The sequence below is a fragment of the Callithrix jacchus genome, chromosome 5 (genome assembly GCF_049354715.1).
Source record: "Callithrix jacchus isolate 240 chromosome 5, calJac240_pri, whole genome shotgun sequence".
Lineage (NCBI taxonomy): Eukaryota > Metazoa > Chordata > Mammalia > Primates > Cebidae > Callithrix > Callithrix jacchus.
The window spans coordinates 34,221,978-34,241,849 of record NC_133506.1 but is presented as its reverse complement, the minus strand read 5'-3'; the positions used below and the strand labels follow the sequence as shown (position 1 = coordinate 34,241,849).

The following is a 19,872-nucleotide window of genomic DNA, read 5'->3' as shown; positions in this document are numbered from 1 at the left end:
GGGAATGTAGTCCACCCCCTCCCTTGACAGGGAGATAAAAACTCCTTTTGCAGCTGGAGAGATCATTTTCCAAAGGAGGCCACCTGTGGCTACGGAACACACTCCTGGGTTACACAGTTGTTAAATAGGGGATGGCCCTTCACATCGGGTAGGCTGGGGGTGGACTCAAATCCCTGCCTTTCTCTCCCAGCATGACACTCATGGCCAAACTCCCTCCTCTCTTGTGCCACTTAGGTTGGTGGTGGCTACTTGGTGCACTGTGAGGAGAGGCATTACGAAGCTATGTGTGAGTGAGAACAGGAAGAATGTGTGTTGTGATCAATTAGCAAAGCTTGCCACGGCCGAAGAGGTGCGAAGTGGCTGCATGCACACTGAGTACTGAGTATGCGATTCTGTTCTACATCGTGCTGCCCAAGAGTTTGGCATCCAATAGTTGCCTTTGTATCCATTGATTATAATCCTTGCCTGGGCATGGTGGTTTATGCCTGTAATCCCAGCACTTTGGGAGGCCAAGGATCTAGAAAGTTATCAGATATGAGTGGAAAGGCCCTCAAATCCCAGGATATCATTCAAACAACAGCAAAAACTTCACCATGGCATCCATGGTAGGCAAGCATCAAGAAAATCTCAGGTTCACTTAGGAATTTTTCCAATAACCCACCCTAAGAGGCAAAGGAAGAACTGTACTCCATCCTGTTAAGGTGACTAGATCCAGACTCTAGGAACTCAAGCAGAGGAGGGCAGCTTCTGTTTTACTCCATATGGATGTTAGCAAGTATTTGTTCTATTACAAATTGGTCTATCTGGTTTGTTAACCAAAATATCCCCTTATCTCCCTGATCACTAACACCATGGATTTTCCGACATCTTGGATTTCACCAGGAAAATCTGTTAAAACATTTGCAGGTCCTTTATAGTTTTCTCCTAGTTCCTACTTTCCCTCCCAAGGCTGGCCCTGGAGTGTGGGGAAATAGCATGCTGTTGGTCATTGGATAGGTTCCATTCAGGAATGGAGAAGGACGGAGGCACTGTCACTGGCCAATACCCTTCCCCATCCAGATCTGGGAATCACTGTCTTGTCTGTTCTAAGCTTCTTGGGCTCCACACCATTGCCAGCATAAGAGAGGAAGGGAAGCATAGTTTGCTGCCTTATAAGACCAGTCTCTCCATTTCAGAAACCTCAAATAGCCATCACAAGCTATCTCCTCCCCTTTAGCTAGGGATGTTCTTAGCCAGTTAGGAAGAGGTTGGGATATATTTTATTTTTATTTATTTTTTTGAAGCAGAGTCTTGCTCTGTTGCCCAGACTGGAGTGTGTTGGCATGATTTCAGCTCACTGAAACCTCCACCTCCTGGGTTCAAGTGATTCTCCTGCTTTAGCCTCCTGATTACTTGAGATTACAGGCACACACCACCATGCCCAGCTAATTTTTGTATTTATAGCAGGGTTTCACCATGTTGGCCAGGCTGGTCTTGAACTCCTGACTTCCAGTGATTCCATCCGTCTTGGCTTCCCAAAGTGCTGGGATTACAGGCATGAGCTACTGTGCCCGACTTGGGATGGGAATTTTTTAAAGCTTTTCATATAGTTTGTTCACTGAAGCTCAGAGAATAATTCCAAGGAAACAGGGACAATTAAAAGCATAGAGTTGAACTTGAAGGAAAAAGTCCTACCCTGGAGGACAAAAGAATGAGAAGAGGAAGACAGAGGGCAACGCAGAGAGCAGATTCCAACTAAGTTGCATAGCCAGTGTGGGATGAAACTGACATTTGAACCCAGGTCTGCCTAACTCCAAAGCTTACACCCATAAAAAGCAGAAGGAGAAGAAGGAACTAGGAAAATCTCTAAAGGAACCATAAGTGCTTTAACAGATCTTTCTCATGAATTGCAAGAAGATTTCAGAAAATCCATGGTATTCATGACCAGGGAGATGGGGACATTTTGGCTAACAAACCAGACAGACAATTGGTAACAGAACAAATACTTGCTGAAGTCAGTATAGAGTAAAACATATGCTTAATGAAACTAAAGGCAAACATTTTAGAACCTATAAACTAGATACATGAAATGAACCTAGAAACAAAGAATGCCAGGTAATCATGGCAGCTTCTGTGTCTAGCATACCTTACACCTGCCCAGTTCTTTGCATGTAACCTCTCTGGGGATCACTGCACCAACTCTGTAATGTAGACATTGTTTCCATTTCAGAGAGAAAAAAATTGGGACTCAGAAAGGTTAGGAAGCTCCTGAGTAAGGCTGATGTTCCAGTTGTGTGTGGTTGGCATCTCTTCTGATTAGTCTGGCATCTGTTTTGATTGGTCAGTCTCTATGCCATTTGTTAAGTATTTTTAATATCCCACTGCTTAAAAATAAAAGAAAAAATGTCAGACAGGAAAGATGAGCCATGGAGGCATGACTGTAAGAGGAGTCCTTGAAGGAAAATAAATGAAATCTATGCAGAGTAAAGATAACTGATTAAAGTCATAACTTCCCTTACTGTGGGAGCCGTCATCGCTTTTGGAGGCTTTAGCAGGAAATATATTTCATCCTAAATTTCATAAAATCTGCCTTCCAAACCCCTATAGGCTCAACCCCCTATGGCTGCTTCTTTTTTCAGTGAGCATTTTTGTGTGTTTTTTGGCTGTTGTTTCGTTCTGTTTTGTTTGTTTGTTTGTTTGTTTTAGACAAAGTCTCTGTCACCCACGCTGGAGTGCTGTGGTATAATCTCGGCTCACTGGCACCTCAACCTCCCAGGTTCAAACGATTCTCCTACCTCAGCCTCCTGAGTGGCTGGGACTACAGGCAAGTGCCACCCTGCCTGGCTAATTTTTGTATTTTTAGTAGAGACAAGGTTTCACCATGTTGGCCAGTCTGGTCTCGAACTCCTGACCTCAAGTGATCTGCCAGCTTCAGCCTCCCAAAGTGCTGGGATTACAGGCATGAACCACTGCGCCCGACCTCAGTGAGCACTTTCTCACTTTCACTTCACCCAGTAACTCCCAAATCAGATTCATAACAGCAACTGGCCTCTCTCTCCTCTCCTGTCTGAGAGATGAAACTATTAGTAAGAATAAAACAGAAAGTTTCAAGATGCTGCACATTTTGGTAAGTGAAGTTTCCATCTGATACACAGGTTTTGAAGTCTCAGTACTGGATCTATGACCTTCCAGGTCACCATGCAGAGAAGCAGGCTGTAGTATTCTGCCTTTAGAGCATTACTTCTGTACTTCCCCTCTTTGATCTCCAGCCAAAGTTCCTCCACTTTGATTCCCTCTTCTTGGGTATACAGAACTCCAGGCTTCCCTCTGCTTCCCTCTCGCCAGCTGTATTTCCTTTGAACGTGGTAACTTCTCCATAAGCCATAGTTTCATCCCATGAAAGTGGTGTTGCTAACACAATTGAAATTATCTCCTCATGTGAAAATCTCAGATTCACTTTGTTAACCGCTTTGGTCTACACTCAAATGTCTGGAGCTGTACTCCATTACTGAATACCGTGTGTCATACTTGATGCCAACAATGAGTAACTACTAGTTTCAGAGTTTTCTTTAGACAATTTCCTCTGTGAATTCACTTTCATTTTAATTTAAAGCTTATTTACTCAGCCAATAAACAAATATTTATTGCCATCTATATGAGGTAGGTAATAAAGTAGGGTAGCTCTCGGGACCCCTTAATGAACAAAGTTATTGATCAGAGAGGATCTGCTTCTAATAAGGACAGAGTAGCTCTTTGTGGAGCTACCATCCCACACAAGACTATTACAAACTCTAGACAGAAAAAAATATTGGAAGGCACTAAATGTGTTCAACTACAAGCAAATAGAAACTAGAAAGAAGGCAACACCTGAAAGAAAGAAACAGCACTAGATGACTTCTGTGTTTTTATAGCTTTTTACCTGTGGGAACCCCCCAGTCAGTGCTGTACTTACTAGCTAAAACTTGGATAGAAAACCTCTCTCTTACTATCGGAGGAATTTAAAGACAGGGCTCAGGTAACCATAGCTGGAAAATAAGGAGAAATATCCCAGAAAAGAGTCACAGAACAGTAGCCCCAAATTCTGAGTATAAACAGTGCCCAAATCTCACTGAATGATGTACATACAGGGCAGACTTCAAGTAGTTCAACTGAAGCTAAATGAATTGTGCAAAGATTTCAGATTTGCCCACCCAAGGAAGACTGAGTTTGGAGTTGAGTTTAGTAAAATTAACTGCCAGATTTTTTTTTTTTAATTCTTTTTAGGAATAGAATAGAATTCAGAGTCTCTTCAGGTCTCATTCACAACATTCAGGATCTAATCAAAAGTTACTAGGCAAATTAAAAACAAACAAACAAACAGGAAAATGTGACTCAAACTCAGAAGAAGAGGCAATCAATGGAGATCAATCTCAAGGTGACACAGGTGTTGGAATTCACAGATAAATATTTTTAAAGCAGTTATAACTTTGCTCAAGAATGTAAAGGAAATTATGCTTGTAATAAAAGAACAGATAGGAAATCTCAGCAGCAACATAGAAAGTACAAAGAAAAGAACCAAAACCATCAACCAATTCCACTAAATTCTCACTAATACCTTCCTCTGCATCCCTGTGGATAGAGTCTCTCACCAGGGACAGTTACAGAGTTCTAATATATTTATTTCAATGACCATTTTTTTTTCTTTTTGGTTTTCCTCTTTTTTCCTCTCTCTTTTATCTATTTCAATGACCATTTCCCACCTTCCAAATGCCAAGTTCTAGGCAGCCTTTGGGGCACAAAAATATGTCACAAAGACCAGAGCTTCTTCTCTGACAGTGTCTATATAGTCCACTAGTCACTTTTCATATCTCCCCTTTTCATTGAGGTCTTAAATTATAAAAAGAGATTAAAGTCCTGCTATGGCATCTTTCCAGAGTTTCATAGTGCTTCCCCTTAGCTTCGAGATCACTCCTGGTGGAGCCATTTGCTCCAAATAAAGCACATGGAAAGGCTGTCAGGTTTGATACACGTGAGCATTCTCCCTCTACTGGCTGATAGCCAGGTCAGGTCTACCAAAAACTCCGGGACATCACAGGGAGTCCATGGGGAGGCACTCCCCATTACAACGCCTCTTTCCCCAGTTCTGCTTTGCTTTCGCAAAATCTGTTAGGAAAGAGGTTCTCAAATTGGTATTGGAATCACTTGGAGATGCTGGGAATATACATAAAGACTACAGAGCAGGACCACTACAAATCTATCAGAATGGCCAATTTTTTTTAAGACAGAAAATGCCAACTGTTGGCAAAAATTCTTACACACTGAGTGGGAATATAAATTGGTACAACCAGTTTTAAACTGTTCTGCAATGTCTTGTAAAATTAAACATGGGCATGTCCTATAATCCAGCAGTTGAACACCTAGAAATACACCCAACAGAAACTTTGCTATAGAAATATACATTTGCTTTATATAGTATGTGATTTAAAAAAAAAAAAAGAAAGAAATATATATTCCCTAAAAGGCATTCACAAGAATGTTAATTGCACTATTTCTAATAGATGCAAAGGATAGACAACCCAAAATGTCCCCAACAGTAGTTTAGAGAAAAAAATATAGTTTGTTCACACAATGGAACATTGTACAGCAATGAGGATGAACAATATAAAATTACACTCAACAATACAGATGACTCTCACAAACAATGTTAACCAAAATAAGCCAAACACACAAAAAATGCATACTATATGATTCCATTTATGTAAAATTCAACAACAGGCAAAACTAATCTATGCAGTTTCAGGGTGCAGGAAGTTAACTGGAAAGGGGCATGGGTTGGGGGGCATAGGGGGGCTTCTGGAGTGCTGGTAGCAATCCAAGCAGGATATGGGTTAAATAGACATGTTCAGTTTGTGAAAAATGGTTCATTTAAGATTTGTGTACTTTTCTGTATTTGTTTTTCCTTAAGAAATCATTATAATATATTTACTTTTTTAATACTGATGTCTTGCTCCCACCTCAACAGATTCTAGTTTAATTGGTCTGGAATGCAGCCAGAAATTGACATTTTTAAAAGCTCTCCAGGTGGGTCTCATGTGCATCCAAGAACCACTGTGTCAGAACTTGGCAAGTCTCCTTACTATTTCTTGGAGCAGAAAGGGCTGCTGCTTCTCTAGAAAGTCTAAAAGCAGGATGTTTTTTGTAGAACACTGGTAGTGCCAGAGGATGTTAATAGGTGTTACATGAATAAAGTCTTCTATAGTCAAATAAGTAATATATTTCTTTTTATTTTATTTTATCTTTTTTTGAGATAGGGTTTCAGTTGACTGTCCAGGCTGCTCTCAAACTCCTGGGTTCAAACGATCCTCCCGCCTCAGCCTCCTAAGCAGCTGGGATTATAGCTACCACCATACCCAGCTAGTAATATATTTCATTACAATTATCAACTTTTATCGAATACTCACTGCATTCCTAGAGGTAAGCAACATGTTTTAGCTAGCCATCCTATCTCATGTAATCCTCACAGCAAGCCTATGAGAAAGGTACTATTAATCCTTATTTTATAGAAGGGTAAACTAAGCTCAGTGACTGCCCAATGTCCAGTAACCAACAGGGCTGGGATTCAAATCCAGATTGGCTTTGACACTGAAGCCCATGCTTTTTTTTTTTTTTTTCCTTTTTCTTTCAAGAATTACAAAGGGTCAGGTACAATGGTTCATGCCTGAATCCCAGCACTTGGGGAGGCCGAGGCGGGAGGATGGCTTGAGCTCAGTAGTTTGAGAGTAGCCAGTGAGACTTCCTCTGTACAAAACATTAAAAAATTAGCTGGGTATGGTGGCTCCCACCAATAGTCTCAGCAATTTAGGAGGCTGAGGTGAGAGGATTGCCTAAGCCCAGGAGGTTGAGGCTACGGTGAACTGTACTTGCACTACCGCATGATCGCAGATCACTGCACTCTAGCCTGGTCAACAGAGTGAGAGCATGTCTCAAAAATAAAAAGGACAATCAGTGAAGCCTATGCACTCAACCAAGGCCCTAACTGCCAGTCCAGATAGCACTTCACTGCAGGAGTTAACTGAGCCTTTGGTATGCTAATCTGGGCTGTAAATTGCCAAGGCGAGAATGTTGAATGCAGCAGTTCCCAAGGTGTTTTCCTTGCCTCCATCGCTTACCTCCCAACCCACCCACTGGTGAAGTTTTTGCCCTTAAACCAAGTCTGATCCTGTTTTTCCCCTGGAGGGAAGCATTGGATGGCTCCCACTGCCTATGCTGTCCAGTCTCAAGCTTTCAGCCTAAACAGTCCAATATCTGGACCTTGACATTTTAGCTTTCTCTCTTTAGCCATCCTAACTTCCCTCCCTACCCACAAGTCATTAAATACCCAATTTTCTAGCTGCACGGAACAGGACTGATGGATTCACACCTCCCCAGTGGTATTCACCATTTGCTGTGACGCTATTATGTGCTACATACTATGCATAAGTTGACTTTAAACCCTGCAATGAGTCTTAGAAACAGGTGGCATTACCCCCCACTGGATATATTAGTAAAAGGAGGCTCCTCTTGACATGCCCAAAGTCACAACTAGGAAGTGTCAGGGCTGGGATTTGAACCAAGATTTATCTGCTACAAAGCCCTTGCAATTTTCACTATACCACACTCACCTCCTCACCTTCACACATGCTATTTTATGTGTGGCAATACCCTTCTTTTTCTCCACCTGACAAACTCCTCCTGTTCTTTGAGAGGTTACTCAAATCCTAAAATGAAAAGAGCTGTCATCTCTTAAGGGCTTTCCAGGCACCATGTTCAGCACTTGCCTTGTCTCATTTAGACACTGTTGTCTCAATGTCTTTTTTTTTTTTTTTGAGCTGGAGTTTTGATCTTGTCACCCAGGCTGGAGTGCAGTGGTGTGATCTCAGTTCACCACAACCTCTGGCTCCCAGGTTCAAGTGATTCTCAGCACTTTGGGATGCTGAGGCAGGAGGATCACCCCTAGTAAGAAGTTGAAGACCAACCTGACCAACATGGAGAAACCCCACCTCTACTAAAAATACAAAATTAGCCGGGTGTGGTGGCACATGCCTGTAATCCCAGCTACTCAGGAGGCTGAGGCAGGAGAATCACTTGAACCCAGGAGGCAGAGGTTGTGGTGAGCCAAGATCACGCCATTGCACTCCAGCCTGGGCAACAAGAATAAAACTCTGTCTCAAAAGAAAGAAAATATATAGCTAAGGCTTGGTTCCCTCCAGGTGGGTTGACCAGATGATCATACCCCTTCCTACATGGACCTATTCTTTTTGAGCAAGTGGCCCCTTTACAAGACATAGACAGATGTTTGATGCTCACTCATTGATTGAAAACCACTCTGTGTACCCACTCTACCACAGGCCTGTTCGGAGCACACCTGCTTGTAACCCCTGCAGTGAACAGCCTATTTATGCCACCCACAACCAACCTCTATGAGGTTCAAGGTTGCTGATTTTTAAAGCCAGCCTCCTGCTCCCTTGCTCCCACTCTTTCTGGAAATGTACAGATCTGCCCAGGTTTAAGTGATTGGTAATCAGTGCCAGCTACAAACTCAGCTGGATGTCCCCAAAGGCTCCATCAAAGAAACCCTATTTGTAAACATGGAAACTACCAAAGAGACTATTTTAAAATTACTCACCCCTTCCTAACTTCCCATCTCTTCTGCTGTCCCCACTAAGGATAAGCTCCATTATTTTTTGCTTCTAATCAAGTTGTTTTCTTTTGAGAATTTCAAGCCTCCTCACCACCCTGGGACATGGTGCATACAGTATTTTATGAATTCATTTGTGATATTCACAAATATAGAATTTATCGAACAAAAGTTAGCTAAGCGTATGCATTTCTCTAGCACAATGTGAACCATACTGTTTTGCTCTCATTTTATTTGTTCATTTGTCTGCCAACTCCAGGAGATGGGATCAACCTGAGGGCAATGGCTGGTTTCATTTAATTTTGTCTCTAATTCCAAGCATAAGGCCAGGTAGAATGTAATGTAGTTCCTGAATATTTGATAATCATTATATAGGCACAGTCCAGGTCATAAAATCTAAAAATTACTGCAGAACCTGATGCAGGAATGTTCTGTTTTGTATCTAACAGACTGACAAAAATGAAAGATACTTAATCTTCAGTGCTGGAGAATAGATGGGGGAAACAGTCACACACTGTTGAGGAAACAGAAATTGGTTCAGCCTCTTTGGAGAACAGCTGTGCAATGTCTATCATAGTTCAAACTGCCAGGAATTTTCCTTATGAATAAAATCATCAGTGTATAGAGGATACAGAAATAAACACTGTTCAAACAAGGATATTGCAACATTATACATTTACAGGAGGAAAAAAACTGGAAACAATCTTAGCCATCATCAAGAAACTACAAAATAAATGATGGGAAATTTTTATCACTGGACCATCAGGTAGCCTTAAAGACCCAGGTATATCTGTATGTTGGCATATGCTCAGATAAATTAACTGAAAAAGAAGCTCTCAGAAGAGTTTTGTAGAGTTGTGCTAAAAAGAAAATGAATAGACATGTAAATGAATATGGGTTTGTATATGCATATGAAATTGATGGAACAATACATAAAACATTCATAGATTTATTCTGGGGAAAAGAGATGAGTGGCTGTGAAGATGGGGAAATTTTACTTATGATACACTTATATTCCTTTTATACTTAAAAAGCATAACATACAGCAATAGGAAAACAAAAGCTTAAGTTTATATATAAAAGAAAAAAAAGAATGACATTTTGGTGAAAGTCTTCCCTATATTTTTATAAGGTAATTGGCAATGTTTATAAGGAAACATTTCCTCCCTGTCCAGTCCATGGGAGAGCCAGCAACAGCAATAGTTCCACAAAGAAAACAAGAGACAGAGAAACTCACCAAAAAGGGCCAAGGGCCCTAAAGAGAATAAGTGTCAAAATGAGTACCTTTTTTCTTTTTTTTGAGACAGAGTTTCGCTCTTGTTACCCAGGCTGGAGTGCAATGGTGTGATCTTGGCTCACTGTGACCTCCGCCTCCTGGGTTCAGGCAATTCTCCTGCCTCAGCCTCCTGAGTAGGTGGAATTACAGGCACGTGCCACCATACTCAGCTAATTTTTTGTATTTTTAGTAGAGACGGGGTTTCACCTTGTTGACCAGGATGGTCTCAATCTTTTGACCTCGTGATCCACCCGCCTCGGCCTCCCAAAGTGCTGGGATTACAGGCTTGAGCCACCACACCTGGCCAAAATGAGTACCTTTTACTTGTCTTTGGATACAAGGAAATAAAGCCAGTTCTGATTGAGAGTCTGAACTAAGACATTCTGAGAACTCACCAGGTTGGCACAGACTCCAGGCCCAAGAAGCAGAGACTAGGGATGCCCAGGTAAGCCATGGCCATAAATAAGCTAGTGAACAAAATGAATAACCCAGCTCCTGGGGACATAATGACACAGTGCTCTGCTCACCTATTTACCCAGCCCCCGAATACTCCTAGGGGCTAATTCTAATAATAATAATGCCATAAGAATAGTTGGCATGTATCAGGTACCTTCTACCTGCCAAGCAGAGACCAAATGCCTAATCATATCAATTTATCTTACACTCTTATTATTCATATTTTACACATGGGGAAATTGTGGCTCAGCAAATAGATGCAAGTAACTTACTCAAGGTTGTAGTAGGTGTTGGAGGTAGGAATCAAACCCATACCTGACTCTAAAGCCAACCAAGGTCATTGCTAGCCCTCCCTCCTCTGAGGGAAGGACAAGAAAAAAGCACTCCCTCAGAGTAGCGACAGCTCCATAAAGAGAAGACTGCATTTTTATGCAAAGAAAGGGCCAGAGAGTGTAATGATTCAGTGCTTAGAGTATAATGATTCAGTGCAAGGATTTGAAGCTGGATGTCCTGAAATCAAATCCTGACTTTGCCATTTACTGGCTATGTGACCTTGAGCAAGTCATTGAACCTCTCTGTGCTTCACTTTCCCAAGCAGCAAAATCAGAGTAGCAATAAAGTCACTCCTGGCTGGACGCAGTGGCTCACGTCTGTAATCTCAACACTTTGGGAGGCCGAGGCAGGCAGATCACCTGAAGTCAGGAGTGCGAGACCAGCCCTGCTGGGCAAAACCCCATCTCTACTAAAAATATGAAACATAGCCAGGTGTGGTGGCCGGCACCTGTAATCTCAGCTACTCGGTAAACTAAGGCAGGAGAATCACTGGAACCAGGGAGGCAGAGGTTGCAGTGACCTGGGGTCACACCACTGAACTCCAGCCTGGGTCACAGAGCGAGACTGTCTCAAAAAAAAAAAATAATAATGATAATAATAATGTTACTCCTTAAAATTGTTAGGAGAACTAAAGGAGTTAAATAGACCGCACCTGGCTCATAATAAGTACCAAGTGATTATGATGAATATTAAGAAAAAGGTAGCCTTCCCTCTAAGCAGATGCAACCCTGCAGGGTGCAGAGCTAGGCAAGTGGATCACAGGCTAGATTTCAGCCTCTCCTTTAGCCGAGTGCCATTGTGCCCATCAGCAATACACAACTCTACAACCTTACATAGGTCCTGCTGAGCAATTAACCTGCATGTACTGGCAGTTCTTCCTCCCACCTTCCCTTCCATCAGTCTGGCTGTGAATCAGAATTATCTGGCACACTTTGAAAAAATACACTTTCAGGGCCCTACCTTGGCCAATTCTAACACAGGTGGACTGAGCTAGGGCCCAGGCATTCGCACTTTTCACAAACCCCAGGTGAACAGATGACCCTGGAACACCATGTTCCTGGAAGTACTTGAAGCTCATCACACCTTGTTCTGGCTGTCTGAGTTGCTACTTGAGACCAAGTATCCTCTTTGTCAAGTCTGGTCCCAGGCCTGGGCACACAGAGAAGGGGCACAGTAAACATCTGTGACTCGGCAAGGCAGCCAGCACAGCATATGGTTGTGCGAACAGGCACAACACACTGCGTTTGCTTTTGTGCTGTGTTGCACCAGGGAACCCTTACCTGGAGACTTGGGGTACCCCACACCCCTGCTTCTCAAAGTGCAGTTCACAGTCCAGCAGCATGACACCCCTGGGAGCTTGGTAGAAATGCAGAAAACTCCATACCCAGCCCAACTGAATCAGTTTCTGCATTTTAGCAGGAACCCAGAGGGGATCTGTGTGCAAGTTTGCAGCATACAAACTTAGACCCCTAGACCCCTTCTCCCTATCCAAGTAAGTTCTAACCAGTGGGCACATCTAGCCTGCCCAAACACCCTTTGGGGCCAGTCTTCTCCTTCAAACTCCTATGGAGACCCAGAAAAACAGCACAGTCCTTTCAAAAGCCCAGACTCACACTTAGCAGCCAGCCTAAGGCTCCAGGTAAATCTTCACTTTAATGAGTTATTTATTTCTAAGTCCACAATAAAATAAACCTTCCCAGTAAATTGAAAGAGACACCTCTGGCCTCTATAATTCCAGGGCATAAAACACTCTCTTCTTTTGTACAGAATTGAGACCCCTGCTTTCCTGCCTAAAGCCATGCAGGGACATCAAACAACCCAAAGAAAACAAGCAGTGTCTTCCTGTTGGCCAAGCTTCAAGTTATCAGGCAGATTTCACACTGCAGCTTGACCTCATTAATCCAAGGCCTATCACATTGCTGAAAATGTCAGTGGAAAACAGCCATTCAGTGGGTTTCCTTCATTCCACCAGAAAGGGACAAAACAGGAAGCTGACAGCAGCTGTGCCCCAGCTTGGCAAATCCCAAGGGCCCAGCTGACAGCACCTAGGCTCCCCTGCCCCAGCCTACTTTCCAGATAAAGACAGGTCCCATATCCACATGAGCAAATGCAGTGGTGATGGCAGGAACAATTCAGATAATCTGGGCCCCCAAGCACCTGCTTGGGAAGGAAAACAGAGAGCTTGGTCTGAATGTCTTTGGCCTGAGTTGCCAATGGCTGTTCATCATTCAAGTTCATCTGAATCTCTTCTGCCTATTCAAATGTTCCACAAGCCAAACCCCTGGGACTCCAGGGGACATAAGGCCTTCCAAGTCCTCATTCATTCCTTTAATGCATATTGATTGTCTCCCGTGTGCTGGACATCATGCTGATCACACTGGCCAACTGGATACACACAGCTGAATGAATTAGACACAGTCACTGACCTTATGGGGCTCATAGTCCAGCGTAGTCTTTCTCAACCTCAGCACTATTGATATTTTGGATCAGATAGTTTTTTGCTGGGGGGTGCTGTGCTGTGCACTATAGAATATTCAGCAGCATCCCTGGTCTCTACTCGCTCTATGTCAGTAGCTCCTCTTTCCCACTATCCCCCACAAAGTTGTAACAACCACAAATGTTCTAGACATTGCCAAATATCCCCTGGGGAGGGCCAAACTGCCCCAAGTTGAAAACCTGAGGTCTATTGGATGAGACAGAAGACTAAAAGAGTAATGCTCACATATAATTATATAATCACAATTACAATAAGTACTGTAGAGAAAAATCTGCTGGATATTATATCAATATTATCTACAGCTTGGAAGCCAAGCATTTTACATATGATTACAAATCCTTATGACAATTCAGAATTGTGTTTGTTAGTCACTATTTAGCAACGTATTGAAGATGTTAAAAATAGCAACTTACTTCTTCATCTTTATTTCCAGATGAAGAAATTAAAGTTCCAGAAAGTGAAAAAATTCCCGAAGGCCCCAAAGCCAGTGGAAGGCAAAGCCAGGATTTGAAGCCTGTCCCCAAACTTTGCCCCCTTGGAAAAGGAAATGTAAGCCTTTGTTTGGTTATCCTCTGAAACAGGGAAGGTCTGTGGTCATGTGATGCACTGTCCAGGCATCCTAAAAGATTCATTCCTTCCTGGGGCCACCACGGGGCTCAGCCACCATCTGCCACATCAATCAAGCTGCACATTGCCTGCATCAAGGCATAACCCACATTTGTGGGTCATGGAATGCCATTCTAGATTCTAGAATGCCAAGAACATCTCCCCCCAAAGCACCTGCACATCGGAATTTCCCCAAAGTCAGAGTAGATACCCAGAGCACACCCCACTGTGAGCCATCTCCAAAATGCCTACTGCCCAGAACCCAAAGGTACACAAAGAGTAGGAAGCCAGATATTCTGGCCAGGTATGGTTCATGCCTGTAATCCTAGCACTTTGGTAGGCCAAGGCGGGTGGATAATCTGAGCTCAGAAGTTCGAGATCAGCCTGGGCAACACGGTGAAAGCCCGTCTCTACTAAACTACAAAAAATTAGTCGGGCATGGCGGTGGACGCTTGTAGTCCCTGCCATTCAGGAGGCTGAGGCAGGAGAATCGCTTGAACCTGGGAGGCAGAGGTTTAAGTGAACCAAGACTGTGTCACTGTACTCCAGCCTGGGTGACACAGTGAGACTCCGTCTTCAAAAAAAAAAAAAAAAAGGCACATATTCTTTAGTCAGCCTTAGATTTACAAAGTGTGTGAAGAAGGTGGTGCAGGATAGCACATGGAAACTTTGAGACACTCCCAAGATGTGAGTTCCTGTCACTTACAAGCTGCATTCCCTTCAGCAAATTGCCTCATCCTCTGCACCTCAATTTCTCCCTCTGTGCAGTGGGGGATAAGTGCATTCATTTCAACAGATTGGTATAAGAATTCAATGGTGATGCAAGTAAAAACCTTTGACAGTGACCAGCATCCTGAAATGCACTTGGTACTATATCACGATTGATAAGTGAGAAGTCACGATGCTCCCTCCACCTCTATCCTCTTCTTTCAAGTGAGAAACTGAGTCCCAGGAAAAGAGAAACAAGTGCAGAGGTGGGAAGAGCATCTCAGGAAGAGGGAGTGGACCTCTTCTTCTTCTTCTTCTTCATGCTTCCTGGGTGGAATGAAGAGGGAAGGATGGTGAAGGTAGGACAGTTGAGCAGAGGCCAGCCCTTCCTCCCATGAAAAGTTAATCCTGAAGTTTCTTGGAAAACCTTCACTAGAGGGCCACCCTCTAAGGAAGGTGCAGAGGGACTGCCTCGGGTCAGTGAGTGTTTAATCCTTCAGGGCTCCTGGCAGGATGGCCTCTGCTACCTCCCTGGCCTTGCTTCTGCCCCCATCACAGTCTGGTGACCCTGCTCCATCAGCAACTTCTCCCACTGCTCTCCAAAAACACCCAGCACCTTTAAGCCTCTGTTCCTCTGCACACACTCTTCTCTCTACTAGGGCCACCCCACCGACTGGAAAACAGCCACTGAAGGGCTCAATGTGCTCCCACAGCAACTTTTCCCCACCTGTTATTGGCAATAATAGGCTAATAATAGCAATGAACATCTGTGAGCACTTATTAATATCTAGAAAGCCCAAGCTAGGTTTTTAAGTTTTTTGGTTTTGTTTTTTTAAGACAAAGTCTTACTCTGTCACCCAGTGGAGTGCAGAGGCACAAGCAATTATGGCTCACAGCAGTCTCCACTTCCCTGGTTCAGGTGACTCTCCCACCTCATCCTCCCAAGTAGCTGGGACTACAGGTGCACACCACTATGCCTGGCTAATTTTTTGTATTTTTTGTAGACATGGAATTTTGCCATGTTACCCAGGCTGGTCTCGAACTCCCAGAGTCAATCGATCTGCCCACCTCAGCCTCCCAAAGTGCTGGGATTACAGGCATGAGCCACTGCACCCAGTCCAAGCTCGGTTTTTTACCCACAGTGTCTCACTTCTCTCCTCACATCATCACCCTAGGGAGGTGGCTTATCTGCTTGAGAGGCAAGGCTTCTGTCCATCCTCAATAGCTACAAGGTGGCAGCTTCAAGATTCAAACCTAGGTCATCCTGAGCCACGTGGATCTGCTCTCCACTTTCTCTTCCTGCTGTTGAAGGCTTTATCCCACAGTGTCCTCATTATCTGTCTCCAGCCCTGCCTCTCCCGATAGAGGGAGAACCCTGAGAGCTGCCTCATTCATCTTGAAATCCCTTGCTAAGCACAAGGGCTGGGATGGAATAAACGTCTTTTGAATGAATCAATGAATCCTGGAAAATGGCAGTCAGCTGAGAAAGGCTAAGTGGCTGCTCACAGACTCCCCGGGGAAAAGCTGGTGCTAGACTCAAAGTTCCCAGGAGTGAACCCCCACCCCCACCCCAGGAGACAGGCTGAGAGGCTTTCCCTGTCCTGATGGCTACAGGCAGAAGAGACAGGGTCTAACTCACTCCCCACCCTGGCACTGGAGAAGGTGGGACATTTGAGAGCCCAACACAAAGGAGGAAATAGTAGTGATGATGACAATGATCATTTCCTGCATTCCTACCCACACCAGATGCTGTACTGAGCAATTTGGTTTTTTTCTTTGTTTTGTGTCTTGCTCTGTCACCCAGCCTGGAGTGCAGCGGTGTGATCTCAGTTCATTGCAACCTCCTTCTCTTGGCTTCCAGTGATTCTCGTGCCTCAGCCTCCCGAGTAGCTAGGACCACAAGCATAGGCCACCATGCTGGGCTAATTTTTGTATTTTTAGTAGAGACGGGATTTCACCATGTTGGCTAGGTTGGTCTTGAACTCCAGACCTTAAATGATCTGCCTCCCTGACCTCCCAAAGTGCTGGGATTACAGGTGTGAACCACCATGCCCAGCCCTAGTACTGAGCGCTTTCTATGTGTTAATGGTCTCATGGAATCCTTACAATCTCACAAAGTAGGCATTACTATGATACCTATTTTACAAATGAGAAAACTAGGCTCAGAGAGATTAAGTAATGTATACAGAGCCACAGAGACTTTAGATGGAGATCCCTAATTTAAGTTAGACCTCTGGCTCCCTCATTCTTCATACTCATAGTTTTCTGCAAAAGGCAGGCTTGCCCAAGCCCTCCTTGAAGCCCAATTGCTAAGATGCACTCAGGACAATGAAAGTTTTCCTGGTCTCTGCTGGAAGAGTGCCAGTTGGTACCTACTGTTCAACAAACATGACAAGTGTCCTGGGTGCAGGAGGGGTGGTGGCTAGGCTGGGAGAGGGGAAGGAATGTTTGGGGGGGGCCGAGGGCTGAGAATCCAAGCACAGCACCTGAATTGAGGGATATGCCTTCTGCCATCTGCTAAACCAGGCTGGCTGCAGCCTCTGTTGCTCCACTCAGGGCATGGAGCTGGTTTTGAGAGGAGCTGAGCCTCAGTTTTCCCAACTGCAAAATGGGGTTGTGAGGATTCTGTCAGGCCATCACACATAGGCCTAGTGTCCAAAGGGGTCAAATGGGCTCTGCAGAAAGGAAAAAGGTTCTGGCTTTAAGGAAAAACCATCTTCTTATGTCAGCATCCTCTTAGCCCTGTGGCTCAAGCTCCTGAAATCACTTAACAGACAGATTAGAATTTAACCTCCACTCCAGTGTCAATTACCAGAAAGAGCAAAGTCTGAGTGGGCACCTGGCCTACCATGTCTTTCCAGGCCATGGATGATCTGGAGAGCACAGATGGCACAGGGCCCTGACACAAGAACCACAGAGCCACTAATGAGTGTCACAGTGACAGGAGACCAAAAGAGGGGAAGGAAGGATCACTAGTCTTTCTGAAAGAAGACATTCCAGAAGCTGGGACAAGCTGGGGCCAGGAAGGTTCCAGGGCAGGGGAGCACTGTCAGGTAGACCCCAGTAGACAGGTAGGTATAGAGTTGATGGTCCAGGGTGGCCTGGTTGACACCTTGTCCTCGGCATCCTGGGGACTCAGCCAGGAAGATGGGATTTGGGTGACAGGTGGGAGAGAAGGGCATGGGAGATTTGTGTGGGAAGGGCCGTGTGAGCAGGCAGCCTGCTGGAAAGATTTGCGGGCCCCCACCGGCCTCCTGCAAGCTGCCTTTTTATGACAGAGCTGGGGGAGGAAGATGTGGAAACTCCCCCAGCCCCTGCAGAACCACCCACCAGGGCTCCACTTCTGCACCTGTCTAAGAGAGACACGCCCCACTCAAAGCCAATCCCGGGGGCGTATTGGCCAAGGAGTGTTCATCCTCCCGCTCTGCTGCACCCAGCCTCTCCCTCACCTCCCCACAGCCTGGCGGCTGTTAGCCCCGTTTCTTAGAGGCAAGTGAGGCTCGAGAGGCCAAGTGCCTTGCCCACGAGCAGACAGCTAGTTGCCAGCTGAGCTAAGAAGCTTTATTACCAGCCTTGGAGGAGGCCTCCTAGATGGAGGGTTTTTCTCCGGTGCTTCACCAGCCGCAGGAAACGGCAGGGTACACAGGGAAGTACCCCTGCGGACTGAGGCCGCCATCGGCAGGCCCTTTCCACGGAGAGCCCTGCCGGAAAGGGCGCCTGGTACCTCCGGGCCCCAAGTCCTCCACAGAGGGTGATTCAGACGCGGCACCTGGTGCCCAGAGCCGCGGAGAGCTGGGGGTCGCTTCTGACAGTGAGAACAGGGGCCCTTTATGTGAAATGCAATCACATGGGCGCGCAGGCAGCTCGGTTTTCGGTTCCGAGAAGCGCTGATGAAGCCACGTCCCTCTCCCTCCGCTACTGAGGTGCCCGGGAGCACCGGGACCCAGGCCCAGCACGCGACGGCGGCGCAACCCTGGGCTCTCGGGAGGGCCAGATTCGAAGCTCTCCCAGGCTCAATTATCCGCCCAGGGCTGGGAGCTGCATCATCAGCATCTCCAGTGAAGCCGGAGGCCGGGCCAGGGAAGGGGAGCGGAGGAAGGGAGTCTGCATGGGGGAAGGAGGCGGGCAGCGAGCGTCTCCCCCTCCCGGCTCTCCGCGGAGCGGTCAGGCAGCTCAGCCTGGGCACTCCGGGTGACCTTGGGGAGACCCCTCTGGGCGACCTCTCTGGGGCGGCTGCAAGTCTCCGCCCATCCTCGGCGATCGGGGGCGCTCCTCCCGGCTGAAATCGGTGAGAGGGAGTAGCCCGGAGGGGACCGCTCCTGACGCGGGGGACCCTGGGAGAGGCCGGGCGCGCCCCTCCCGGGGAAGTACCACGCGCGGGGTCTCCCCGGGCTGGCGGGAGCTGTCAGCCAGATCCCGAGGCGGGGCGGGTCTGCAGGCTGAGGCGCCTGCCCTGGGGAGCTTTCCCGCCCGGGCAGGAGCGCTCTCTGAGCCCTGCCACTGCCCGCGGGGACCAAGCGCCGCCACGCGAGGGGGCGGCACCCCCATGCCCGGCAAGGAGAGTGGGCGCGGGGGCGCGTTTGGTGTCCGCTGTGGCTCCCGCCGCCCAGCATTGCACCCCCGGCAGACGGCGGCCCACGAGTCCAGAACCGGCCGAGGACCCCACCTCCCCGCCTCAAGATCGGGCCACGACGGCCTCAGCCCACGACCTGCCAGTGCGTCCCCTCCCCTGGCCTCATCAAGGAAGCGCGAGCCCGGGGAGAACGTCCTCCCTCCAGCCCGGCTCCCGGACCCGGCGCTTTCGGTATCCGCCTTTCCCGAGTCCCCACACCCCCATTTATCTTAAGCTCCCGGTCCTTGGCCAAAGCGCCCCCGCCCCAGCGAGGTGACTGGAGGCTGGGACCACCTCCCCGCCCCATCCTAATCCCCAACCCCGGGAAGCCGCAGAGCGCAGGAGAGAGGCGGCGCCGCCGGGGAACTCACCCGCTCTCCCGAGCCCTGCCCCGGGCGGCTCCCGACCCCGGCTCTGTCTGTGGGTCCGCGAGACGCAGCTGCTCGAGCGGCTACGGAGCCGGCTCTGCTCTGCCGCCAGCCTCCGCGCCGCCTCTCGGCTCCTCCCCCAAGGCGGGGCCTGAGCTCCCGGGACTGGGGTGGGCGCGCTCAACCCGATCCGGCTTGGGAGGCAGCGCGGGACAGGGTCCCGGCGCTCTCGGGTGGGGACCCCTCTTTTGAGCTGCAGGAAGTTGAAACCGGTTTGGACGCGGCCGGGCTTCGGAATAGCTTTCCTAATGCTGCCCCCTCCTCCCAAATAGTTTTCCTCACCGCCCCCCCCGCCCCCGCCACTGTGAAAAGAGGGAAGTC

General features: G+C 46.8%; 1 protein-coding gene across 1 annotated transcript in view; it reads right to left on the bottom strand.

The window, feature by feature from the left end:
- Positions 1-19,595, bottom strand: part of PPP1R16B (protein phosphatase 1 regulatory subunit 16B) — a 123,926-nt gene extending 104,331 nt beyond the window's left edge. The window contains exon 1 of the mRNA XM_035298618.3: positions 19,495-19,595. The gene's annotated coding sequence lies outside the window, so the exon portion shown is untranslated. The remainder of the gene's footprint in view (positions 1-19,494) is intronic.
- Between the last annotated feature and the right edge of the window lie 277 nt (positions 19,596-19,872).